This window comes from Lithobates pipiens, unplaced genomic scaffold (assembly GCF_037356315.1).
Source record: "Lithobates pipiens isolate NorthernLeopardFrog02 unplaced genomic scaffold, aLitPip1_a1.2 Scaffold_13, whole genome shotgun sequence".
In the NCBI taxonomy this organism is placed as follows: domain Eukaryota; kingdom Metazoa; phylum Chordata; class Amphibia; order Anura; family Ranidae; genus Lithobates; species Lithobates pipiens.
The window spans coordinates 415,838,278-415,854,195 of NW_027507718.1; positions in this window are offsets into that span (position 1 = coordinate 415,838,278).

A 15,918-nucleotide genomic window follows, 5' to 3' on the forward strand; every position below is an offset into this window, starting at 1 on the left:
TTATCTAGGGTATGCCCCCTTATTTTGGTATACCGTACGTTAGACCAGGGCACACCTTCAGGTCTATGTCAAGTGGTGAGTTATGTTAACCCTGTTTGTCATCGTTATACGTATCGGACATAGGGCTCTGAACCATAAATATATATATATACATATATATATATATATATATATATATATATATATATATATATATATATACACACACATTTTTACTGAAATTTTACATTCAACTTTGAGAGCTGTATTGTAAAAGAAATATATAAACCACTTGTGCTTTTTGATGGAAGAATTGTGTAACACCTGCAGCATATATATTGTGTGTACACTTATTTTGTGTGTGTGTGTAAATATAAATATATTTCTGTATTCAATATTTTGGAGATATACTGTGTGTGTGTGTGTGTGTGTGTGTATATATATACATATATATATATATATATATATATATATATATATATATATATACACACACACACACACACACACACAGTATATCTCCAAAATATTGAATACAGAAATATATTTATATTTACACACACACACAAAATAAGTGTACACACAATATATATGCTGCAGGTGTTACACAATTCTTCCATCAAAAAGCACAAGTGGTTTATATATTTCTTTTACAATACAGCTCTCAAAGTTGAATGTAAAATTTCAGTAAAAATGTTGATATGATTTTTTTTAAATCATACAATCATAATAATGGTATTAATTAAAACACAAACGCATCCATGCAACATCTGGCTGCATGTTTATTGGTAATATGACACAAATTGATTATTCAATCAACCAGATATTTTTTTAGACTAAATATGGTGAAATATGATGATTATTTCATGCAACTGCATAGTGTATATGTTTTTTTTATATGCTTTTTAGTTTGATCCTTGGAGTTTTTATTTTTTTATTACATTTAAAAAAAAAATGTTTGGCGTACACATTCTTTGCTGCACATTGTAGGAATAGGTGGCCAACAAGATAAATTATTAATTACAAGTACTATAGGAATAGGTGGCAAACAAGCATTACAGGTACTCATATAGTGCTGTCAATTTATGCAGAGCTTTATGTATATATTATACATTTACATCAGTCCCTGCCTTCAAGGAGCTTACAAACTAAGGTCCTTAATTCACACATACAAGGGCCAATGTAGACAGGATCCAATTAACCTATTAGCATGTCTTTGGAGTGTGAAAAGAGAACCGGAGTAAACCCACACAGGCAACAGGGAGAACATGCAAGCTCCAGGCAGGTAGTGTTGTGGTTGGGATTTAAACCAGAAACTCTAATGCTGCTAGGTAGAAGGGCTAACCACTTTACCACTGTACTGACCCATTTGTTTAGTCAATACAAACAGCAAACATCTGATAAAACTGTATTTCACCGTTTTTGTTTATTCCATACTAATGCATAAGGCCTAAATTGAGGGCAGAGTCCTATGCATAACAAGTGAGCCTGTGTTATCATATCATGATAATATCTTGAGGGGGTCATAACTTTGTGATAAAATGTGATTGGGGGGGAGTAAATTTTGCAGCAAAACTGTGTGTATTACTTTATGGATGGACCCTTCTCACCTAAAGCGGTAGCAAAATCACCAGAAAAAAAAATATACTAGTACATTATGGCAGACTTACCTTCCAACAGAGCCTTCCAGCACAGCGTTGTCATGGCTCACACAGTCACCCACATTTCCATCTTCACCGGGTCTTCCTTCTGGGTTCCATATCTTCAGCCACTTGAATGGTGAGGCCATGGTGATTTCCCTCCTGTGCATGTGCACGGGAGCCACATTAACGCAGCGCACAGAGGAGATAAATGTGGTCTGAGCTGTGCATGCTCGCACTCTGATCACATTACCGTTGACAGGCGGGGGGACCTCTAAGAGCTCTCTTCTGTTGTAAAAACCTTGTCTGCTGGCATTTTTCGAAATTGTAAATTCACTACCACTTTAAAGTGGAACTAAACTCTTCAATACTTACCTATCCTTCAACAGTCCGACAACCCTGGCTGGCACTGGCATCTTCTCCGTAACTTCTTCCAGGTGCCAGGCTGCAGGTATCAGATGATGTCTCTACTGTGCATACACAGAAGTAAAGTCATCCAGACACACGCTGTGTTGGAATGTAAACTGAGATGCACTTGCACAGTTCAGTGTATATTATAAAGCAGACTGTGAGTATGCAGGTAGGTTTCTTTTATTGAAGAAGAGAAATTATTATTAAACAGGATTTATATAGCACCAACAGTTTGCACAGCACATTACATTATAAAAGTAGAGACAATACACCAACAGTACAATTCAATACAAGAAGGTTAGAAGGGCCCTGCTCCTGCAAGCTTACAATCTAAGAAGGAGGGAACGGTGAAACAAAAGGTAGTAACTGTGAGGGATGAACTAATGAGGGAAGGAGAAGATTTGGTTGTTAGCTGGAGGCAGAATAGGCCTCCCTGAAGAGATGAGTTTTCAGGGATTGCCTAAAAGTGGACAGAGTAGGAGATAACCGTACAGATTGGGAAATTGAGTTCCAGAGGATGGTAGAGACTCTGGGAAAGTCCTGGAGACGAGCATGGGAGGAGACAAGGGAACTAGAGAGCAGAAGGTCTTGGGAGGAGCAGAGAGGAGGGTTTGGGTGATATTTGGAAATAAGATTGGTGATGTAGCTTGGGGCAGAATGTAAATAGCTTTGTATGTTATTGTTAGTGCTTTGAATTTTATTTGTTGGGCAATGGGAAACCAATGGAGGGATTGGCAGAGAGGAGTAGCGGACACTGAACGGTTGGTAAGGTGGATGACTCTTGTGGCAGCATTCATGATTGACTGAAGAGGGGATAGCTTGCGGAGAGTTAGGCCAATGAGGAGGGAGTTTCAATAGATAAGGCGAGTGATAACAAGGGAGTGGATAAGTTGCTTAGTGGTGTCAACGGTTAGAAAGGGACATATTATGGAGATGTTTTGGAGGTGAAGTCTGCAAGATTTAGACAGTGATTGGATTTGGGGCTGAAAGGACAGGTCAGAGTCCAGTCTAGCACCTTGAGGGGAGGGATTGATGGTTGTATTATTGATCTTGATGGAGAACTCAGGGGAGGGGGCATGGCTGGAGGAAAAAATTATGAGCTCGGTTTTAGAAAGGTTGAGTTTGAGGAAGTGGTGTGACATCCATGCTGATATGTCAGTTAGTAAGTTAGTAATGCGAGAGGAGATTGAAGGGATGAGGTGAGGAGTAGAGAGATAGATTTGTGTGTCGTGTGTCATTCTGCAATAAAGACCCTACCTGCTCTCAGTTTTTGAATGTGGGGCTTTAGTTCTGCTTTAACTGTGCTTCACTAAATCAAAGACTTTAAATGTGTCTTCATTATGCTCATGAATCTGTCAGAACCACTAACATGCCTATTTGTAAGGAAATGCTTCCTTGTCATGTTGCATTCATTGATATGAAATATGATACTGAACAAAACATATATTCATTGATAAAAAGGCAGTTTTCCCTGCATTCAAGGCACTTTCTTTAATGTTAACCCCCAGGCAATTACTATTCAGTTACAGTTTGTAGGCTTTCATTACAAAATAAGGAAATGTATTTATCAATGTAAACATATCACATTCTAATATTTGACTGATAAATGTATCTATACATATACTGTATGTCATTAAACTATTTTTATATAAGCTAAATCAGTTTTACATATCTGGATGCTGTATTTTTTTTACCCAATCTTCTAAGCAAAATTCTATACTTTTCATGCTGAATGGGTTTGTTTGGAACAACAGTTTTTAAAGGGGTGTGAAAAGCTTTTTTAAAAAAAATAACAAACATGTCATACTTACCACAGCGGTTTTGCACAAAGCAGCCCTGCTCCTCTTCTTCTAGGGTCCCCCGTTGGTGCCCTTGGCTCTTCGTCTACTTTGTGTGCCCCCACAGCAATCTGCTTGCCCTAGGGCTCGATCCTTAGCTGGGCTGTGTGCATCCTTTGACAAACACAGTGTGGCTCAGCCCCACCCCCAATAGAATTTGATTGAGAACAGCTGGAGATAATGGCTCCCGCTTCTGCCTCTGTGAGCAGAGAGAGAGAGAGGAAAGAGGTTCCCCCTTAGAAACCATAATAGACCCTATGGTGCACCATAACAACTAGTTGCTCTGTGACCTAGCGTGCAAGGGGCCTTATTAACCTGAGATGAGGACATGTGGTATTTTAGGTGCAAAATGTTCCTGAATGGACTGTCTGCAACAACTGCATGTTGCCCACTAACCACCCCAAATTTAAAATATAAAATAAAAAAAGACCCCAATTAATAGAAACAGTAGCTCAAGGGTTAACAATTAAATATATGGTAATTTGGGTCAAGGTATCCCCGCGCTGTCGTCAAGGGCCTAAACTATTTAAAAGGATAGGTTGCAGCAAACTACCGACAGGGGTATGAACCCTAACCCCCAGATAATAAAAATGAAAATCAAACAGATGGTGTTGCGCTACCTGAACTAGATATAAATATAAAGAGCCTAATACTGGAAGAAATAAAATCTAGCTATAAATCAACTACCCTATCTTAAATAAAAATTAAGGTGCCTTGTGCTATGAAGAAAAAAAAAAAAAAAAACAGATAGTAACCAGTGTATTATAAAACTTAAATTCCAGAAATCATGTGTTTATATATCAACATAAGTAACTCTAAGTAAAAGGGAAAAATATTCCATAAAGTGCAAATGTCTTATATTAAAACGTGCAATTCATAGTGCATTATTACAAAAAGTTGGTAAAATACAGTCTTTAGTGAAATTAAATGAAGTGCCAGTGATTATTAGTTCCGTAATCTTCTTAATAAAAAAAAAAAAAATTAAATATGTATATAAGACAGTCTATATATAAGCTGAAATAGGTGCTCAGTGACTTGTTCAGTGCTTCTCAAAAAGAAAAACAGGTGCCAGCAATCGTGTTGTAATTTCTGTGTCTCCAGTATACACGGCACACTAGGTAAAATGGCCCCTTACCTTACTGCTGTAAGGTAAACAGCAAATCAAGCAGCAAAAACAAGGGTCCAGGGATTCTATCCCAATTCCTAGCAGGTGGATATTGGTCCCCTCAGGTAGGTATTTTTCCTCTCAGATAGTTTCCATATAGATCTTTGGCTTCAGTATAACTCCCAGAGGTCAGTCCTTAGATGTGATGGCTAAATTAGATTTACTTGTTCAGGCTAAGAAGGGGGTTCATTTTACCAGAAACGCAGCATCTTTGTCACTTTGTGTGAGCTAAAGGAAGGCAGGTAGTTGATCCCATGCATGTTCTTTCTTCATGCAAACACACAGGCTGCTCCCATTGCATGCAACAGTTGCATGCAATGGGAGCAGCCTGTGTGTTTGCATGAAGAAAGAACATGCATGGGATCAACTACCTGCCTTCCTTTAGCTCACACAAAGTGACAAAGATGCTGCGTTTCTGGTAAAATGAACCCCCTTCTTAGCCTGAACAAGTAAATCTAATTTAGCCATCACATCTAAGGACTGACCTCTGGGAGTTATACTGAAGCCAAAGATCTATATGGAAACTATCTGAGAGGAAAAATACCTACCTGAGGGGACCAATATCCACCTGCTAGGAATTGGGATAGAATCCCTGGACCCTTGTTTTTGCTGCTTGATTTGCTGTTTACCTTACAGCAGTAAGGTAAGGGGCCATTTTACCTAGTGTGCCGTGTATACTGGAGACACAGAAATTACAACACGATTGCTGGCACCTGTTTTTCTTTTTGAGAAGCACTGAACAAGTCACTGAGCACCTATTTCAGCTTATATATAGACTGTCTTATATACATATTTAATTTTTTTTTTTTTTATTAAGAAGATTACGGAACTAATAATCACTGGCACTTCATTTAATTTCACTAAAGACTGTATTTTACCAACTTTTTGTAATAATGCACTATGAATTGCACGTTTTAATATAAGACATTTGCACTTTATGGAATATTTTTCCCTTTTACTTAGAGTTACTTATGTTGATATATAAACACATGATTTCTGGAATTTAAGTTTTATAATACACTGGTTACTATCTGTTTTTTTTTTTTTTTTTCTTCATAGCACAAGGCACCTTAATTTTTATTTAAGATAGGGTAGTTGATTTATAGCTAGATTTTATTTCTTCCAGTATTAGGCTCTTTATATTTATATCTAGTTCAGGTAGCGCAACACCATCTGTTTGATTTTCATTTTTAATTAAATATATGACTATAAGGCTGCTTTCACACTGAGGCGCTTTGCAGGCACTAAAGTGCTAAAAATAGCACCTGCAAAGCACCCTGAAACAACTACTGCTGTGTCTCCAGTGTGAATGCCCCGAGGGCTTTCACACTGGAGCGGTGCGCTTGCAGGGCGGTCAAAAAAGTCATGCAAGCCGCATCTTTGGAGCACTGTAGGAGCGCTGTATTTACAGCTCCTAAAGAGCCCCTTCCCATAGAAAACAATGGGGCAGCGCTGCAAACCCGCCTCCTATAGACGCACTTTGTGGGCGGTTTTACCCCTTTTTCGGCTGCTAGCGGGGGTTAAAACTGCCCCTCTAGTGGCCGCATAGCGATGCTAAAACGACGATAAAGCGCCGCTAAATATAGCGCCACTTTACCCCCAGCGCACACAATGCCTCAGTGTGAAAGTAGCCTTAAAGCAGGATTCCACTGCCGTTTTTTTTTTTTTTACCTGTGTCACTGGTGGGCGATTCCTACGGTGTCTTTGCAGCCACGATCTGCGTCTTTTTAACCCCCGGCGTGACGATTTCATTGCTAAGGAAAACTTTTAAAAAAACAGTCCGGCAGTTTCCATTTTCACTGTGGGCGTTTAAAGCCCACAGGCATTTACTTCCTGGATGCGATGACGCTGAGCTCCCAGAATCCACTGCTCCATCTCGCACATGCTCATTGAGTGTCCTCTTTGTTTTCCTTCCCTTTGTCTCGTGTGCTATAGTGGTAATGGCTGATAGAGCTGCCTGCTCACTTTCAAAATGGCAATTTCGGCTTGACTGTGTCCCCCACGGATTCCTGGGAAATAGCTAAAAAAGTTCCCAGGGACCATTGCGAAGCCGATAAACACACCTACTCCCACGGGAGGAGAGCCCGGAAGTCGGCATAAACGTTAAAAATAAAAGGTAAATACTGCATATTATTTTATTTCAATGGTCATAACTGCATCTATGTTCCAAAGCCATTTGAATAAGATGAACTTGCAATTTTCTGTACAAAACCGCTTTAATTAGTTATTGTAGATGCATATTTGTCCTCATGGGGGAACTCCACTTTCATGGGGAAAAAAATAGCAACTATAGAAAAAATAATATAGCATATATAATTGCAACACAAGTCATATTGTAGGAAGTTTAAGGAAAAAAAAGCGTACATTTAAATGCCCATCAATGCAGCCTTGTCAGTGTCCATCTGCAGCCTTGTCAGTGTCATATGCAGCCTTGTCATGCAGCCTGTCCATCATTGTAGCCTTGTCAGTGTCATATGCAGCCTGTCCATCATTGCAGCCTTGACAGTGTCATATGCAGCCTTGTCATGCAGCTTGTCCATCAATGCAGCCTGTCTATCATTGCAGCCTTGTCCATCGTTGTCCCCTTGTCAGTGTTATTTTCAGGTCCTATTTTCAAAAATAGCGCATCCGAGATGTCCTGTGTATCTCGACGGCCCCCAGTAGTTCTCGGCCGCCTTTGGCCCTTCTCGGCGGTTTTCGGCCACCAAGAAAGGCCGAAGGCGGCCGAAAACAGCCGCCGAGAAGGGCCGAAGGTGGCCGAAAGCCGCCGAGAAGGGCCGAAGGCGGCTGAAAGCCGCCCAGAGGCTCAAGAATCACGGAGGATCGGTGTATAACACGCACCCGTGATTTTCCCCTTGATTTTAAGGGGAAAAAAGTGCGTGTTATACGCCAATAAATACGGTATGTTATATACCTATATATTTGAAAATTGATCAGTCCTGATGTATTGACTTGAGGCCCTAAAATGCCAGGACAGTATAAATACCCCCTCCCCCAAATGAGCCCTTTTTGTAAATTAGACAGTCCAAGGTATTTAGTAAGGGGTATGGAAAGTTTTTTGAAGTTGTATTTTTCTTGTCACAATTTTTGGGAAAATGAAGGAATACATTTTTTTTTCTTTTTCACATTTTTTTACATGCTGTAACCAGAGCAGTACGGAGTCATAATATGACTGGTGTGGTGGTGATCAGGGACACTGACTTGTGACAGTTTGTAAAGAAAATAATAATAATAATATTTTTTTCACGTTTTTTTTAAAGATGGGGGCTGTGCACGCACTGCATGGGTTAACTGCTCGTATTTGTCATGGAGATTTTGGTGCTAAGATATACTTACCTAGTCTGCCAATCCTCCAAGAAAAATACCTGCCCCCTTGCATGCTAGCAGCCTTGTGAATGGACTGTTCCTGACATTATCATGCCCATAGACTGGCTGTAGATGTGAGCATGGCGGGGGCAGTGCACTACTGGACGTAGGGAAAGGGCAGTTTTCCAGAGAATCAAAGGACAGGATAAGTACAGCTTTTCTTAGTGCCCCTACACAAAATGAGAATTTAACCCATGCAGTGCGGGCAGAGCCCAACTGCATGCGAGAATACATTTTTTTTCATGTGCCATTGTGTACAGTTGTGATAGCCATGGGCGTCTGCAGAACTTTTTCCAAAGGGGGGCATCATTTCAAGGCCACTCATGCTCCGCCCCTTTTCGACAATCTCATTAAAATCTTTCCACTGGTAATACATATGTGTTATATAACAGATAATTCATCTTCACTTTGTATTGGAAGTTACTCTGGCGGCTGTGTTCCATGCCCATATAGCCTAGACAATGTACATCTTTTTACATTGCAATACATCTGTTATGGCCATATTTTGATCTCATGCTGTCACTGTATAGGCTGTTTTCATCAAGATAAAAATATGGTAACAACAGATTTATTGCAATGTAAAAAGATGTACATTCTCTAGGCTATATGGACATGGTACGCAGCCACCTGAGTAACCTTGTGGACGCCCATGCTTTCAAAAACCAGCCCTGGAAAAAAATTCATACCAGCCTTATTATACCAGCCCAACAGCATAACATCATTTTTTTTTTGTTCATGAAAGGGAAAACCATACATTTTAAAGCACATTTGATGAAAAGAGTAATATATATATATATATATATATATATATATATATATATATATATATATATATATATAAAAATTCCAGTTAATAGTGGTAAGTGATCAATCATCAAGGGGGACCCCAGAAACTCAGAACGTGGGGGGTGACCACCTTCTGCAGAAATACTCTAAGGTAAGGGGGGTAGGTTACTAGTATAAGGAGGAAACCCTTTATGTCAGTGCCCCTTACATTATCATATTCACTCCCCCCTTACATCAGTGACCCCCGACTGGCCTGGCGGTGCTTTCACTGACCTCCTCTTAGGTGGACTGTGCAGGGCTCAGTCAGTCGGCTCCAGCTTGGTGGCTCTGGTTTTATCCTATAGTCTCCTGTCCACAGTCCACACAAGTCTGACTTCTCCCATGACCCCCATCCCGGCGGTGCTCCCACTCTTGACTCCAGACTCTCTCAGAGACTGCAAACATGCTACAGGAGATGGTCAGAGACAGCAGACTTGATGCAAGAGCTCAATGCAGCCTTATCAGTGCCCATCAAATGCAGCCTCACTGTGCCCACCAAATGCAGCCTTACTGTGCCCATCAAATGCAGCCTCACTGTGCCCATCAAATGCAGCCTCACTGTGCCCATCAAATGCAGCCTCACTGTGTCCATCAAATGCAGCTTTACTGTGCCGTGAATGCAATCTCATTGTGCCCATCATTGCAGCCCCTCCTGTGCCCCATGTCCCAGTCTGCAGTCCCTGTCTGTGGGAAGGTGTGTTGTTGATGCTCGGTACAGTACCTTGCATGCCAGCAGGATATCCATGACGGCCAGCAGCAGGCAGGTTCTGTTCTCGTTTTGGATGGGGACGGTGCTCCTTCCAGAGGATCTGTCTGCTGTGAGATGGAGTGGTCCCTAGCCACCTGCACCTTCAGCCGTCCTCATTTTCTGGGGGAGAGCAGCAAGAACAGGGGAGGAGAAAACTGGGGGGGGGCAGGAGAGTGTGGTGGAGGAGAGCACTGGGGGGGGACAAGGAGGAGAGAACTGGGGGGAGTGGAGAGCACTGGGGGGAAGTGGAGAGCACTGTGGGGGGAGAGAACTGGGGGGACAGGGGGAGATCACTGGGGGGTGAACGGGGGGGGGCACTGGGATGGTGGCTAGAGAAGGATGGGGAGAGCTGGAGAGCAGGGAGGGCAGCAAGAACAGGGGAGGAGAGAACTGTGGGGGGGGGGGGCAGGAGAGTGTGGTGGTGGAGGAGAGCACTGGAGGGAGTGGCAGGAGAGTGTGGTGGTGGAGGAGACCACTGGGGGGGGCAGGAGAGTGTGGTGGAGGAGAGCATTGGGAGGGCAGGAGAGTGTGGTGGTGGAGGAAAGCACTGGGGCGGGTGGCAGGAGAGTGTGGTGGTGGAGGAGACCACTGGGGGGGCAGCAGAGTGCGGTGGTGGAGGAGACCACGGGGGGCAGGAGAGTGTGGTGGTGGAGGAGAGCACGGGGGGGGGGGCAGGAGAGTGTGGTGGTGGAGGAGGAGAGCACGGGGGGCAGGAGAGTGTGGTGGTGTAGAGCACTGGGGGGGGCAGGAAGGTGCGGTGGTGGAGAGCACTGGGGGGGCAGGAGAGTGCGGTGGTGGAGGAGAGCACTGGGGGAGGGCAGGAGAGTGCGGTGGTGGGGGAGAGCACTGGGGGAGGGCAGGAGTGTGCGGTGGTGGAGGAGAGCACTGGGGGGGCAGGAGAGTGTGGTGGTGGAGAGCACTGGGGGGGCAGGAGAGTGCAGTGGTGGAGGAGAGCACTGGGGGGGCAGGAGAGTGCGGTGGTGGATGAGAGCACTTGGGGTTCGGGAGCGTGCGGTGAAGGAGGAGAGCACTGGGGGGGCAGGAGAGTGTGGTGGTGGAGGAGAGCGGGGGGACAGGAGAGTATGGTGGTGGAGGAGAGCACTGCAGCCCCCCCCCCCCGATCCTCCTATCCAGGCACTGTGGCACAGAGGGCAGGCTGTACGGATGGGCATCTCCTCCTCTTGATCACAGCACTGGATGGCTCTGTGTTCGGCGGCCGCTCTGTAACACAGACCCGCCCCCCCAGACCGGCTCGTGTGATAGGCGGAACGTTGATTCTCTCTACTATCATACGAGCAGGTCTAGGGGGGGCAGGACTGTGTTACAGAGCAGCCGCCGAACACAGAGCCATCCAGCGCTGTGATCCAGAGGAGAGAGCGGAGGATGCAGCCGCCAGCGGACTCAGAAGAAAAATAAAGCATGGCGGCGGCTGCAACACCTTGGGGATTCCAGGGGGGGGCACTTGACCCCCCTTGCCCCCTGCTGTGGACGCCCATGGTGATAGCTGTGATTAGCTACAGCTATCCCATGTTACAAGGGCACTGTGATGGCCTTGTCTGTATCATGTGATCATTGTGACCAATCACAGAGATCACAGTAGTACATAATGAATGGATGTGAATGAAAACAATTTTGCACTATTGACATGTGATTGCTGTGATTAATCACAGCAATCATATGATACCAGGTCCAGCTCAGTACAATAATCTGCCTTCTGCAGTGTTCGGAGGACACAGTGGATAACAAATTGTACCATTGTGTGGCCCCTAGGGCACACACAAGATGCACACCTGGAGGATATCATATGACATCCACCCAGGATAACAGTGCTCCCACTCGACCATCATTTTACCATGGGAAATGGTTAAAGGTATATTTGGATGCAACGATCTGTGTACACAGGCAGGGCAATTGAGAAAATGACCCCAACAATGCAATTCAAACAACTCAAGCATGTTAAAGTTTAATTAAACCCAACCATTGAAATCTCATATAATCATTAACAGCAGGTTATAATGATTATAATGGTGTGTCAGGGCTGGCTTAGACCTTCCTTCTCTGGGCTGGCTGCTCATCTGTCGGCTAATTGCCAGCTCTCATCTCTCTCCACAGTTACCCTGCTGTCCCTGATTCTGCTCGTCTGACCTGCCTACTTAAAGCTGTCCAGCTCACTTCATCTCTGCCTTTGCCTTGGTCATATCACAAGAAACCATCTCCTGCGGTTCTATTTAAAGACTGGTTTGCTGACATCCCTTCTGGCTCCTTATCCTGCTTGTTGTTGCTCCACTTGGATCCCTGACCTCTGGCCTGGCTGGTTACCCGATCTGGTTATTAATCTCTGGACTGGCTGACTACTCAAACCGGTTATTGGACTCTGGCTATGCTTTGACTATGCTTACTCAAGTTAACTTGTTATTTTTATTTAATAAACAAGTGTGATTTAATTGTACTTCTGTCTCGGCCTGATTCATGATTTCTGACAGTAGGCGAAGGCCATGAATTCAGAAGATACAGTCAATCCACTTGTTGGTAATATTTTTTCCAGATTAGATGAGCAAGATCACTGCATGGATCAGTTTGCCATGACGTTACAAACGCTCCTGAGTCACACGGCTTACCTGGAGACCCCCACTATGGCTGTTCTGGTGTGTCGCAGGCCGTCCCTGCTGCTGCGCCAGTCTCTGTGCAGGCACCCGCCTCGAGTATTACCTCTATAAGAGGTATATCTGGTTCCGGTCTGCTTCCTCAATTTGGGGGCGATCCAGTTCAATGCAGAGGGTTTCTCAATCAGGTCGAGATATACTTCGAGATTCTGCCCCAGACGTTTCCCACGGACAGAAGCAAAGTAGGTTTCGTGATATCTTTGCTTTCTGAGAGAGCCTTGGCCTGGGCTAACCCTCTATGGGAGACACAAAAACCTGTTGTCTTGAGTTACCCTGAGTTTGTGGCCTCCTTTAAAAAGGAATTTGACATTCCCGCACGCTCCGTTTCTGCTGCCAAGTGCCTCATGTCCATCAAACAGAGTACGAGAACTGTTGACGACTACACCATTGAATTCCGTACTCTGGCAGCAGAGGTTGCTTGGAACAATGAGGCCCTCGTGGCTGCTTTTTCTCATAGTCTCTCGGTTTCCATCAAGGATGAGATAGCAGCCCGAGATATACCCACTGAGCTGGAGAGCTTGATCTCGTTTACCATTCTCATTGACTCCAGACTCAGAGAAAGACTTTCTTTTAAGGAGCACTTGCAGAAACCTCCTGTACGTTTGCCTCCAAGCTTTGTAGTCCCACCCATGCCTCCCTCACCTCCCATGCCTCCTGGTACCGAGTCGGTCAGTGAAGATGAACCCATGCACCTGGGCTTCACGTGTCTCTCTGCGGATGAGAGAGCCTTTCGGAGGAGGGAGAGATTGTGCCTTTATTGTGGCCAGGCAGGTCACTTTTTGAAGTCTTGCCCTACCGTCCAGGGAACCTTGAGGTCCTGTCATGAACAGACCTTAGGTGACGTTGTTTCGTCCCCAGTTATCCAGAAGGATAAGCCCCTGGTTTCGGTCACCCTGTCATGGGCTGAGTTGAGATACAGGCTCTAATCGACTCTGGGGCTGCAGGCCTGTTCATTGATGCTGCATTTGTTTTGCAGAACTTGATTCCGGTGCAGCTGCGTGACACTCCACTTGCCATTGAGGCTCTTGATGGGAGACCTTTACATCCTGCCCATGTGACTCATGAGACGGTTCCGTTGTCCATGGCCGTAGGGGCTCTTCACCATGAGATAATCCAATTCCAAGTTATTTTCTCACCCAGGTTTCCTCTGGTTATTGGTTATCCTTGGTTACAGAGACACAACCCCTCTTTTGATTGGCTCCATGCTAAGGTTCTCTCCTGGTCACCACAATGCAGTGAGACATGCTTCCTGAAGGTATCCAAGGTCCTGTGCACTTCTTCATTCTCCTCCCGGCCGGAGGAGTACAGCGATTTTAGCGATGTCTTTGACAAAGGTCAAGCCGGTAGTTTGCCTACACACCGGTCTTATGATTGCACAATTGACCTTCAACAGGGTGCCATACCTCATCGTTGCCGGGTTTACCCTTTGTCGGTCTTGGAGGATAAGGCCATGGAGGAGTATGTTGCTGACGCACTTTCTTGAGGTTTCATCTGCAAATCCTCATCTCCTGCTGGTGCTGGTTTCTTCTTTGTGAAGAAGAGCAGTGAACTAAGACCTTGTATAGATTATAGGGGTCTCAATCGTGTCACGATTAAGAATACCTACCCAATTCGATTGATTACAGAGTTATTTGACCGCCTCAAGGGAATAACGGTTTTCACGAAGCTTGACTTGAGAGGGGCATACAATCTTTTGCGCTTTAAGGAGTGGAAAACTGCATTTAATACCAGAACAGGCCATTACGAGTACCTAGTAATGCCTTTTGGCCTTTGTAACGCCCCTGCAGTTTTCCAGGAATTTATTAACGATGTCCTCTGAGATTTGTTGCAGTTATATGTGGTGCTTTATCTCGATGATATCCTCATATTTTCCAAGTCCCTGGAGAGGCACCACACAGATGTCTGTCGCGTGCTTCAGAAACGAAGAGAGAACAATCTCTATTGTAAACTGGAGAAGTGCGAGTTCCATCGTGAACAGGTTACATTCCTGGGCTATGTCATTTCCACTGCTGGTTTTTCGATGGACCCAGAGAAACTGTCGGCAGTCCTACAGTGGCCTCGACCCACGGGTTTACGTCCTCTGCACCGTTTCCTGGGCTTTGCCAACTACTATCAGAAGTTTATTCGGAACTTCTTGTTTCTGGTCAAGCCAATGACTGATATGACCAGAAAGGACGGTAACCCACAGAGTTGGTCTCCGGAGACCATTAAGGCCTTTGAGACTCTCAAGGCTGCCTTTGTTTCTGCTCCTGTGTTGGCACATCCTGATCCTACATTGCCTTTTAACCTAGAAGTTGATGCTTCTGAGACTGGAGTTGGTGCCCTTCTGTCTCAACGTCCTAACTCTGAGAGCGCTATGCATCCATGTGGCTATTTTTCCAAGAAATTGTCACCTGCTGAGTGCAATTATGAGATTGGTGACAGAGAGCTGTTGGCGATCATTTTAGCCCTGAAAGAATGGAGACATCTCCTTGAAGGTACCACTGTGCCGGTTCTTATTCTTACTGACCATAAGAATCTTACATTCTTGTCTGAGGCTAAGCGACTCTCTCCCAGAAGGGCATGTTGGGCTCTTTTCTTGTCAAGCTTTAATTACATTGTCTCATTCTTACCCGGTATTAAGAATGTAAGGGCTGATGCCTTGTCACAACAATTTTCCTCCACTTTCAAGTCGGAGTCGGTTCCAGTTCCTATGATTCCTCCTGATTGTATCTTGGCTACGGTTCACACCAGTCTTACTTCTCCTTTGTGTGACAAAATTCTTGCTGCTCAGGTCCATGCTCCTCCTGAGAAACCTTGTAACCACTGCTTTGTCCCACTGCTGTGCTCCAGACTTACCATTCTCCCAAGGCAGCTGGCCATCCTGGGAAGAATCAACTCATTTAAGCTATTTCCCAACAATTCTGGTGGCCTAGTCTACGGGCTGATGTTACTGCCTTCGTAGCTGCCTGTTCCGTGTGTGCTCAGAGTAAGACTCCACGACACCTTCCAGTGGGTCTCCTACAATCCATACCCAATTGAGAGAGGCCCTGGATTCACCTGTCTATGGATTTCATTGTGGAGTTGCCCAACTCGCAAGGCAACACTGTTATCCTTATGGTGGTTGACCGGTTCTCAAAGATGTGTCATTGTATTCCACTTAAGAAGTTGCCTACCTCTAAGGAACTGGCTTCCATTTTTGCTCGGGAGATCTTTCGACTACATGGGCTACCCAAGGTGATTGTCTTGGACAGGGGCAGTCAGTTTGTCTCCCAGTTCTGGCGAGCCTTTTGTGCACAGTTGG